At 41.7% G+C, this 12,907-nt stretch overlaps 1 protein-coding gene across 1 annotated transcript in view; it reads right to left on the reverse strand.

Annotated features, from left to right (window-relative positions):
• The window catches only part of TIAM2 (TIAM Rac1 associated GEF 2), a 232,152-nt gene that overhangs the window by 127,697 nt on the left and 91,548 nt on the right, over positions 1-12,907 (reverse strand). Inside the window, exon 2 of the mRNA XM_060167248.1 lies at positions 11,229-11,324. The gene's annotated coding sequence lies outside the window, so the exon portion shown is untranslated. The remainder of the gene's footprint in view (positions 1-11,228; positions 11,325-12,907) is intronic.

The raw sequence follows: 12,907 nt of genomic DNA on the forward strand, positions 1-12,907 counted from the left end.
CATAGGAACGCGGCTCCAGGGTTTGCTGAATAAAGGTTTACTCACTTGAAGGGAACCTCAGCTGTTTTTTTAAGCCTTTTCAGCAGGAAGAATACACACCTACCATCCTTGTGTTTCCAGCGGTAGTAAACATTCTATCTCCAAAACCACAGCTGGAATGTGATGGTCATAAAAACCCTGCCTCAAGAGCAGCCCTTCAGAATAATTTTGTGATTTGCAAAATAGCGGGTGTATACTTAACTCTGTGTGCCTTGCTGGAGTTACTTTGTTTTTCAGTGAAGTAGCAGTGCCCTACAGTGCCCTACGCTGGAAGTCCCTGTTATCTCAAAGGGTCACTATTTTCTCAAAAATTAACATTGAATTGTTAAAAAAAAAAAAAAAAAAGGGGGATAGACCAGAGGTTTAAGGGTTAAGTCTTGCTGTACCTTTTGATGAAAGACCTTCCATTTAAAGTATGCCCAAAAGATAAAGCAACATTTTCAGATCATTTTATATTAGTTACTGGGGATGGAGGGGTTGCCAAATGGGAAAACAAGGTTACATCTGTGGAGCAGATTTTCAATTTTAATTTGTTTCAATTTTTGAAATCATAGTCCATAGAAGAAAACAGTTTAAGCAGAAGTTTCCAAGTTATGCTGGACAAACACATGGCAAGAGTTTTTTAAGAAAATAACTTTTCATTAAAAAATGTGAATGGCTCTATACATGCAACAGAGAAGATTCTTACATAATATTAAAGACAAGATTCTAGTTTAGACATATAAGCTTTTAATTCCTTATCTTGCATGAAAAATGAATACATATGTACACATGCATAATCTATACATACAGGCACACACATGTGCAAACAGAATGTTGTTTCCATCTAGTTTCCATGTAGTTAATACATGCTTGAAAATACACTTTCTAATCTTAGTTGACAAATAATAAGGGCCATTACATAAGATCATCAGCCCAATAGTTATAAAAAGTATTCTAACCTCCACAAAAACTTAAATTAGTGAACAGAGAACCAAGGAATTTTTAGTGCTGGTGGAGAAAAACTGAAAAATTCCTTGCTCCAAGCCCCTCAGTTAGCAAATCAGAAACGAGCCTTTAAGTGACATGCCCAAGGTCAGCAGCAGGCAGCAGAGTCAGGACCTGCCACCCAAGTAGCCACAACCCCTGGGACTGAAGTCAGAAGGTTGCCAGGGAAGCCAAGTCACATAACAGAAAACATGGGAATTCCCAAAATGTTAATTTGACGTGTGTCTGTATTTAAAAATTCTCTGGGTAAATACAGAAGAAGCAAGGATGCTGTTTAAGTCACTTAGCTCCTATTCTTTTAGATCCAGCACCATCATTTCTGTTACCAAAAAAATTAAGTAAAAGAAAATATCAGCCAGCATAAAACAAGCATATGTCTTCCAAACAACCTCAAGACAGAAGAACAGCTCCTTGATGTGAAGGAGAAGAGGGGAATTATGTCAGAAAGAAGAAGGAAGTTTTAAAGAGATATGTTTCTGCGGGTGGAAAAAGTATCAGAAGAACAATTAATTGCGTGGAAACACTTGCACATCCCTATTATTCTTAAGACAATTCTGACCTTTTGATACATTTTACACGTAGATTGCGCTAAGCCAGAACTACCCAGAAGACTGACTTATCTCTGACATTCCTCAGACACTTCCAATGGGTTTGCATTGCCTGGCTCCATTTTTTATCACTGAGGTCACCCAAATAACTTTAGTTCTACAAATTTATAGAGTCACTTGGGGTTTCAAACTATGTCAGATTTTTCAAGTTCTTTAGACTTTGTCCAACTACAGCAAAATACTCTCAATTTAGTACTCCATCCTAAAATTACAAAACCCAGCATATTTCCACATCATAAAACCTAGACTTTATCTCTCTAATGCCTCACTCTGACATAATAATATAACTGGACATATGCATTAACAGGCATCTAAAACTGAATTCCTTGGCAAAGATCTCTGAGCATTATGTAAATTACTACTTAAGAAGTATTCTGTCCTCAAACACACCATGCAAAATGACACATGTAAAAGCAAATACAGCAAAATGTTAACAATTACAGAATTCACGTGGTGGGTTTATTGTTCACTATACAATTCTTTGGACTTTTCTGTATTTTTGCAAATTTTCTTAATAAAAGATTGGGGGGGAGATTGGGATTGACATATATACACTAACATGTATAATATAGATAACTAATAAGAACCTGCTGTATAAAAAAAGTTTTGCAGGGCGGAAACTGAGACACAGATGTAGAGAACAAACGTATGGACACCAAGGGGGGAAAGCGGCGGCAGGTGGGGATGGTGGTGTGATGAATTGGGAGATTGGGATTGACATGGATACACTGGTGTGGATAAAATGGATGACTAATAAGAACCTGCTGTATAAAACAGTAAATAAAAGAAAAAAAAGATACATGCACCCCAATGTTCATTGCAGCACTATTTACAGTAGCTAAGTCATGGAAACAACCTAAATGTCCATCAACAGATGAATGGATGAAGAAGATGTGGTCCATTTATACAAGGGAATATTACTCAGCCGTAAAAAAGAATGAAATAACACCATCTGCAGCAACATGGATGGATCTAGAGATTACCAGACTAGGTGAAGTAAGTCAGACAGACAAAGACAAATATCCTATGATATCCCTCATATGTGGAATCTGATTTTTTAAAATGATACAAATGAACTTATTTACAAAACAGAAACAGACTTGCAGATATCGAAAACAAACTTATGGTTACCAAAGGGGAAACATGGGGCAGGGGGAGGGATAAATCAGGAGCTTGGAATGAACATACACACACTACTATATATAAGACAGATAACCGACAAGGACCTACATAGCACAGGGAACTCTACTCAATATTCTGTGATAACCTATATGACAAAAGAATCTAAAAAAGACTGAATATATGTATATGTATAACTGAACAACTATACTCCAATAAAATTTAAAAGAAAAACAGTGAAGCCATATATAGCTGAGACCACTCCTTTTTTGTTTATTTATGTGTTTGTTTGTTTATTTATTTTTTTTGGCTGCATTGGGTCTTCTTTGCTGCGCGCAGGCTTTCTCTAGTTGTGGAGAGCAGGGGCTACTCTTCATGGTGGTGTGCAGGCTTCTCACTGCAGTGTCTTCTCTTGTTGTGGAGCATGGGCTCTAGGCACGCGGGCTCAGTAGTTGTGGTGCACGGGCTTAGTTGCTCCACAGCATGTGGGATCTTCCCGGACCAGGGCTCTAACCCATGTCCCCTGCATTGGCAGGTGGATTCTTAACCACTGCACCACCAGTGAAGTCCCAAGCATCATTCTTTTTTTTTTTTTTTTTTTTTCTGTACGCGGGCCTCTCACTGCTGTGGCCTCTCCCGTCATGGAGCACAGGCTCCGGACACGCAGGCTCAGCAGCCATGGCTCACGGGCCCAGCCGCTCCGCAGCATGTGGGATCCTCCCAGACCGGGGAACGAACCCGTGTCCCCTGCATTGGCAGGCGGACTCTCAACCACTGCGCCACCAGGGAAGCCCCCAAGCGTCATTCTTTACTGACAATCTACAGTCAATTCTAAGGGCTTCATCTGGATATATATATAGATACACACACACATATATGTAAAATATAATAGTAATAATAAATAAAGGCTAAAAACATAAATTACTTTTACCCAAACAGCATTCCAAAAGATCAAATAATCTCTCACAAATATAAACATCCACCTTTGAGGAAGTTACACAAATGAGTGAAAAACTCCACAACACGCTCATGTGCTGAAAGAGCTTTTAGTTTGCTGCTGATGGAAAAGCAATACTTCAAATAACGTGGGCTGAAAAAAACACGGAACTTGAGTAATGTCATTGCAAAAATGTCCTAGATGAAGGCAATACCAGAAGAAAATGAAACCTGCAAAATATTCATGTGAAAACCCTAAAATCCGAAGAAATATTACTTGGGGAGGTGACTTTTCTCCCCACTTCATCAAAAGGCACAAATCTAGTTGTGTCTAGGCACAAGTCTGTTTCTAAAACCAAATGCTTCTGAATTAGACCAGAGACAAGTGAAAGCATGCATGGTTGGCCTTCATATCCAAACTGCCGTGAAGGTTTCACCTCCCATGTGTGACACTGAAAACCCACACAAATGTACAACTGACACGTGCAATTCATTTGCTACCCAGTCATTGTTCCCTGGGAGCCAGCAAAACAGCTCAGGGCCCAGCCATTAGAGTCCCTCTGCCCTGACCTCAGACCCCACTGTGTGATACTGGACACATCACTTAACTTAGCTTCTCAATCTACAAAATGGGGATAATATTACCTACCTCACAGAGCTGCTGTAAGGATTAGGTAAAATAATACACATTGATGGTTTAACACAGTGCCTGTCTGAGAATGCGAACTCCATAAAGCAGAGATCTTGTTAAAAGTGTCTACTGTTACGTCTAGTCCTTTAAAATGTGACTAGCACGTGATGAATACCCAATACGTATCCACTGAGTCAGTGAATGAATGAGTGGGAGATGACAGTGATGATGGTAGTGGGGCTGAACATGCAAAGAAAAGAGCATCTGGGAATTCCCTGGTGGCCCAGTGATTAGGACACTGTGCTTTCACCGCCGAGGGCCCAGGTGCAATCCCTGGTCGGGGAACTAAGATCCTGCAAGCCGCACAAAGCAGCCAAATAAATAAATAATTTAAATAAAATTATTAAAAAGAAAAGAGAATGTGGTGCAGTCTATGTCTTTGTGTTGGAAGCCTCTAAAACCCCTTTATTTAAAATAAGCCACCCACAAGTTCTCAATGCCCACTGAGCACAACTTTCAGAGTTTCCACTCGAAATTCCCCAGTGGTTCTCCTGTAGCGTTTCCCGTTCCAGGATGCTTCGGCCTCAAGAAGATGCCTGAGCGGCCCACGGCCGTGCATCTTTAAAATCAGTCGACTTTAAGATCATTCAAAATGTAATGCTAGCATGGTACACACTGCTTTAAAACCACAGCTTCACAAATGTTGATTAAGAGGAAAATAGAGGGCTTCCCTGGTGGCACAGTGGTTGAGAATCTGCCTGCTAATGCAGGGGACACGGGTTCGAGCCCTGGTCCGGGAGGATCCCACATGCGGTGCAGCAACGAGGCCTGTGAGCCACAACTACTGAGCCTGCGCGTCTGGAGCCTGTGCTCCGCAACAAGAGAGGCCGCGATAGTGAGAGGCCCGCACACCACGATGAAGAGTGGCCCCTGCTCGCCACAACTAGAGAAAGCCCTCGCACAGAAACGAAGACCCAACACGGCAAAAATTAATTAATTAATTAATAAACTCCTACCCCCAACATCTTCTAAATAAATAAATAAATAAAAAGAAGAAAACAGAGCGCCCCCGTAGAATCAATGGAACACTTAGTATTTATTAAGTGAGAACAAAATAAAGACCAAAATGAATTTTTAACTTTTTAAAAGCAAACTGGAGGTGCCTACAAAATTAATAGTCAATTTTGAGATGCTTCAAAATGCAATACTGGGGGGTGGGAGGGAGGTCCAAGAGGGAGGGGATATAGGGATAGAAAAATATATATCCAATACTAGCATGGTATGTATTGCTTTAAAACCACAACGAATCTAAATTTCATAATACAATCTTTTTCTAAGCATTTTAAAGGCATCAAATGTGCAAAAGAAATTTTTTAATGGAGACAATTATCATGAAAATGAGAGATTTTATGGTGTAAATGTTTATAAAGTCCAAGTGGTACCTTACATTCCATAACAAGCTAGCTCTGATAATTTAACCAAATGGCCAGTTAATTACTTTTGTAAGAATGAGCAAATATTAAGTGATGTAAAAATTAAGATTTAAAACAAATTCTTAAAAAAAGTTTTCCTTTAAAAGGCCTTTTTCTGTAATTCCTTGTATCAAATGCTAAATTTCGAAATTAAATAGAATGCTTTATAACAAGGAACAGGTAAAATTTTTATATAAATGACAAAATCTGTATTAATAATCATGCTACCAAAAATAAAACTACAAAATGAGTTTCAGCTAAGGTAAAATAAAAAAATTTAGCAGAAAAAAATCATTTAGGAATGATGCTTGCAAAATCCTGGCTTATAAATATTAACCATCTGTTTACATTTTTGAAGGGTTATATCAGAATGTTTAAGAAAGTACAAGTAATCTGCCCAGAACTAAATGTAATTAAGGAGCGTTATATTCTGCCTCTCACTCCACTCACAATATTTTCTTTTTAGGGACTGAAGTGAAACTGTTTTAGCTGAAAGGTTCCTAATCAGTTTAATTCAGAGAATAACTGAATCTGAGTTTTTGAAGAGACTGTGCAGGTCATCTATCGAGCCTGGTCTTCCTTCTAATTTGAGGACCGCCTCCAGTATCCTGACAGATGGGCCCATCTCTTCTCCCTAAATACATGGAGTGATGGGAAGTTCACAGCTCTCTCCATTAGGGAGCACATTCCACTGTGAAGTAACCAACTGATAGACGAGACCTCCTTCCCCGGCCTTTAGATCAGCCATCCTAAAAATTCCACTAATTAAGTTCAGTCTTTCTGTCATTATCCACACACACCCTACATCCCTCTTCCACCCAATCACCCTACAAAACAACGGAAGTTAATGTTCACGGTTCTTCCCTGCTCTCTCCATCCCTTTTAGTTTATCTTCACCATGAAGCCAGAACCACCTTGTAAAACAGAACAAACAGACAACACCAGATTATGTTTTTCACTAAAAATTAAATGCACATGGTAGAGAGTCCTAAGGCTTCAGTCTTGTGCCTTCGGGAGCCCAGAGCACAGCTCTCTTGGTCACCCCACTCAGGATAAACGAGGCCACAGGCCCTCTTTGGTGCCACAAAGTCTAGGGAACATTGGTGCTCCAGTGGAGAAGGCAGAAAGGAACCTACTTCCGGAGTCCCCATGAGTGTGCAAATTACAGACTGTTGCCAGCCCACCGAGCAGGAGACCCAACAATTGATCTTAAGGAAGGCAAGGGAGTTTGCTGCTGAAAGAGAAGAAATGGCCTAAAATAAAAGCAAAAGAATGGTGTCTGAACACAGAAGGAAAATTTTACTGTCCAGAGGAGGGATCAGTCTCATAGCTCCTGGGCTGTTTAAAATGTATGAATCAAGCAGGCCTGGGTGCTGCGTGCTTAAGAAACAGAAACCATTTGTTTGCAAATGAAACGCGTACACGTATTCTTCAGCACACACCAAAATGCTCTGTTCTGTTTTTTTTTTTTTAAATATGAAACTCTACAGAAATACCTTTCGTTTTTCCACTACTGATACAGAAGTAGACTGAACCTTTTCACTTTTCTCCTAATTCTACCAGAAGTAAAACAGCTTAAGTAAATGAAAAAATCATTTCATTTCCAGTGTCAATCATGGCGACTGACACTCAGCGTCGGGGAGACTGCGTGCGCGGTGCGAACGGTGGCAAAGTGGCCCACGATGACCTGGCCCAAAGGGCTGCCCGCCCCCGGGAATGCAGGACCCTGGGGATGCTGCCAGCTGAACCACCTTCTTAAGAAACACTGAAACTGCTACTTTTAGGTAAACTTTTCCATTTTTAAAGGTAGGCAACTAACTTAAATATCCTGAAAACACTTGTCAGGGACATATTTTGCAAACCCATCAAAGCTTATCCACAGCCCAGAACCAGCCAGAAGCCATCCAGTTTGCAGCCTCGGCTGTAAATGATACACCACAAACGGGAAAATTTCAAATCCTGAAAAACATTTTCAAAGAAAACCATCAGCAGTCCCAGCTCCCTGTCTGGGGGAGGCCAAATCCTGGGTCTCCATCCATCTCTGCACAACCAACTTGGCCAAGACACCCAGACGGGCAGGCCTGATTTTGCAGAGGGGCCACATATACAGAGGGGGCCTCATAAACGACCATACAGGCCACGGCACCCACCTTCCTGGTGAGTGGAGGAATCCTCTCTACGGAACTCTTGATCTGCAGCCAACGAGCCTCGGGACACCACATCTGTCCGGAAGTTCATTACCACACAGGGTCACCCCTCTCACTTTCCCACAGCTGCTAAGAAAGCCCTTCCTTACATGAAACCCAAAGTGGCTTCCTCCTGCTGCTACTCACCGGTCCTAGTGGTTCCTCAGAAGCTGATCAAGTGCGCCCCATTGGCCCTGCTTACGAGTGACCCTTGACCCATTGGCCCTTACGAGTGAAGGGTGGGTAGCACGTTCCCTACTAAGCGTACTACCTTCGACACTAAGTATTCTATCCTCTTCCTCACGAGCAGTAGGACGCTATTTCCAAACATTTCTAACCATGATCACTCTCCTCTGGTTATCAATAGCCTTGGCAAGGAAGAGCATTACCTATATTTTAATATTTTATATTTGATTCTCAGAGCAATCCTCTTTGATTTGTATTATCATCACTACTTGGCAGGTGAAGAAACTAAGTCAAGTAATTTGCTGAAGGCCACAAAACTACTGGGTTGGCCAAAAAGTTCATTCATAACATCCTTTCCATACGATGTTACAGAAAAACCTGAACGGGCTGTTTGGCCAACCCAATAGTACAACTGAAAAACTCAGAGTCTGTCTGGTACCAAAGAGACAACAGCATTGCTATACTTATGGAAAATGGCATATCTATAATGCTTTCTCGTTATAACTTATTAAAATGATAAATAATTATAAGCTAGTCTATCCTTTCCGGTGATCTCAGGAATCGACTGCTGTTTTCATCCACATTAATGCAAAAACAAATTCTCCAAGTGGGTCACCACTTGATAAACAGCATCTAAATACATTATCTTAAAAACCTAGTTAATGTTTTCATATATAAAAATCCAAGTATATACTAAATAAAATAGAAATTCACATAACATGTGTATGAACATACTTAATCACACTCAATGAGAAAAATGCTTTTCTTACTCCTGTTTTACAGAAGAAGAAACTGAGCCAGGAAATGTCAGAGACAGGAGTCAAAGAACACAGGCAGTCCGACTCTCCAAAAACCTAGACTTCAGATGTTTCAAACAGGTGTCTTCCAGTCATGGTTTTTGAACTTCATGGAAACATAAATGAAACATCTCTCCAAGGCTAACTGGATATCCCTTCTGAATATTCTAATGTAGATGACATAAAGGGCAGTCAACACATAGGTTACCAATGACCATCAAGATGTGTAACTTTAATGTGTGTTATATTTACAAATAAACCCAGAAATGTTAGAAAACATCCTGTTTACGGGGAACGTAATGTTAAACATGATAATTCTATGAGGGAACAATTCACATTTTTAAAACAGTAACTAGGCAAATCGAGTCTTCAAAATCGCCTCCAGAGCGAACAAATTTCTCACCACATGACACTGACAACTTACACAGTGAGCTTCACTTAGCTGCCGAACTCATTACATGTTTGGTCAAACAATATCTGTGGTGCACCAGACACTGTTCTGGCTGTGGAGCCACGTGAGGAACAAGACGGACATGGGCCCTGAGCTCTCGGAACTTCTGCTCCAGTGACAGTGGTCTGGACAACAAGCCAATAAATAAGTACAGGAAGGAGAAAACTGTCAGGTAGGGACAAGCACTTTTCAGAGAACTAAGATAGAGTGATGTCTGTGGGTGGGAATGTAAACTGGTGCAGCCACTGTGGAGCACAGTATGGAGGCTCATTAAAAAACTGAAAACAGAGCTATCATATGATCCAGCAACCCCATCCCGGGCATGTATCCAAAAAAGATGCAAACTCTAATTTGAATAGATACATGCACCCTAATGTTCATAGCAGTACTATTTATTTACAATAGCCATGACATGGAAATAACCTAAGTACCCATCGACAGATGAATGGATAAAGAAGACATGGGGGGTGTGTGTGTGTGTACATACACACACACAGACACAGACACACACACAAAGTGGACTATTACTCAGCCATAAAAAAGAATAAAATAATGCCATCTGCAGCAACATGAATGGACCTAGAGATGATATTAAGTGATGTCAGAGAAAGATAAATCTCATATGACATCACTTATTTGTAGAATCTATAAAACGATATAAATGAACTTACTTACAAAACAGAAACAGACTCACAGACATAGAGGACAATCTTATGGTTTCCAAAGGGCAAAGGGGCTGGTGGGCGGGGGCGGGTGGTAAACTAGGAGTTTGGGAGTGAGAGGTACACACTCTACTACATATAAAATAGGTAACCGACAAGGGCCTACTGCACAGCACAAGGAACGTATTCAGCATCTTAGAATAACCCATAATGAAAAACAGTCTTAAAAAGTATATATATGTACATAAAAAACTGAATCACTGCTGTACACCTGAAACTAACACAACATTGTCAATGAACTCTACTTCAATTTTTAAAAAATTTTTTTAATAAAAATAAAAGTAAAATAAAATAGAGTGATAGTGTAGCAGGTGGCTGGGTGCCCACCTCAGATTGGGTGCTCGAGACGCAGCACCCTGAGTTGAGATCCAAAGGGCACAAAGCGGCCCAGGAAAGATGAGATGCATTGCAGCCTGGAGAGCTTCTGCCTGTGTCTGTGTGCTTCACCAAAGCAAGAACGGACTGCAGACACGGCAAACGCTTCCAGGGAATTACCTGCAACCATTCCAAACACTGCTCTGGGGACTGCTCAGCTTTCCTGCTGTAGCACTTACCCTGCAATGACCAACACATCTACTAGTAAGACGCCCCAGTCAGAACGAAACAGCCTTCACATCGGAGTTGGAGCCTTACCTTTCCTCAGTGGTTTCCTAGTGGCTGAGTCTCCTGAGCTGTCCTGATCTTCCCACTGCAACTAGAAATGACATACTCTAGTCTGTTCTTCAGCAGGAGGTCCTAGTTGGCTTGGAGTTCAAGTACATGCTTGTCAGTATTGGACATCTACAGAAAAGGAAATGAACACTTCCCAGGCTGCAATTTCTCCACCTAAGCTCCCAGAGAAGATGGACATATGCTCTCCCACATAGAGAGGGTTAGCCGGCATATCAAAATTACAGGGCATCTGTAATAAGCCCCTCAGATTGGGCACCCGCTGCCTGCAAGACCCTCAGACCAGCACCTGAGGAACCTCGCCACCTTTCCCCACCCAGGTCCGCATGCAAAGAGCAGTTAACAGAGCTACGTGGGAAACAGACACATAGATACAAGCTGCCAGACATTATCGGCTTTGAGATGTACAAGTGCCTGGAACTTACCCCCAGAGGAAGTGTGGACCACACCTGGTGTAATCATTCATTCATTCATCCGGAACGAGCAGGCTGAAGAGGTGTCCGTAATTCAAGCACAAAGCCCTGCAAGAGAAGACAAAAACACAGAGGTGCTGAGAAACAATTTTTCAAACATCAGAATTTTATAACTAAAGCTCAGTTTCTCAGCATTCTGCCCTATCTCGGGCTTGATACAAAAAGGGAGCATCTAAGAGAAATATCCAGTGCTGAGTGATGAACTATAAAGGAAATGTGAGGGTCCTCCCACATCCTAATTGGAGAAGCAGATGTACTGCTTCACGCTATAACTTTATACGGCCAAGCCATTTTATCGATAGATATATGGAGGGAGGGAAGGAAAAAGGGAGGGGAGGGAGGGAGGGAAAGACAAACGATGGAGGGGGGAAGAAGAAGGGAAGTGGGGGAGATAGATGGATGGTTAAACAGACAGAACGAGCCTACTGTTATCAAGCCACTATTCCACCCTCTGAGGATACAGCAGTAAATAAGAGCGAAAGTCTCTGCTCTCACTGAGCTTTACTCAAATGGGACGAAGCAGTCAAACCAACAGGTAAATAAACAAATAAGAAAAATATCCTAGAGTGATACTTGCAATGCAGAGACATAAAACAGGATGATGAGCTAGTGAGTGACAAGCATCTAATTTAAACTGGAAGGTCAAGAAATAGCCCCCTGAGATGGCAAGTAGGCTGAGATCTGAATGCTATTTCGAACTTACGGAAATGATCCCCCAGCCAGAGGGACCAGCCAAGACCCTTATAAGAAGCAGCGAGTCAAGAGCAATGATCACGGCGTGTGGGGCAGAACCCACATGCAAGGGAGCAGAGTCAAAGGACCAGAGTTTCGTTACTAATGAAGCAGGTGGCTTCTGGGTCCTCTCATGTTATGGAGAATAATACTTTCCTCCTATGTCTGAAATGCTGCCCAGGGACATATTACAACTCATGGCCCTGTTGGTCAACATACCAAAAAGCACCTCTCTTTTCTTTCACTGTTTAAAATGTTACAGGGCTTGGGACTTCCCTGGTGGCGCAGTGGTTAAGAATCTGTCTGCCAACACAGGGGACACGGGTTCGAGCCCCGGTCCAGGAAGATCCCACGTGCCGCGGAGCAACTAAGCCCGCAGCTACTGAAGCCCACGCGCCTAGAGCCCGTGCTCCGCAACAAGGAAAGCCACCGCAGTGAGAAGCCCGTGCACCACAACGAAGAGTAGCTCCCGCTCGCCGCAACTAGAGAAAAGTCCATGCGCAGCAATTAAGACCCAATGCAGCCAAAAATAAATTTTTAAAAAATTGAAGAAAAAATGTTACAGGGATTCCTTTCAGAGAATGAGACTTGTCTCTCTCTCTTTTTTTAATTGAACTATAGTTGATTTACAACATTGTGTTAGTTTCAGGTGGAGAGCTGTCTTCTTACAAAACATTATCTCGCCTCTGCTATGTACACAAGATGCTACGTTGTGGGAATAATTGCGTATGTGGCTCACAGTTCACAATCCTTGATAAAGAACGCAGGCTTTGGAGCCAAAGGAACAGAGTTCAACCCCCAGCTCCCCCACTACCACCTGAGTGACATTATTTAAATTGTCTGAGCCTCTGGTTTCTTCAACTATAAAATGGAAATGATACCTATTTTGCGGAGTTATT

Source organism: Lagenorhynchus albirostris, chromosome 12 (assembly GCF_949774975.1).
Source record: "Lagenorhynchus albirostris chromosome 12, mLagAlb1.1, whole genome shotgun sequence".
Taxonomy (NCBI): domain Eukaryota; kingdom Metazoa; phylum Chordata; class Mammalia; order Artiodactyla; family Delphinidae; genus Lagenorhynchus; species Lagenorhynchus albirostris.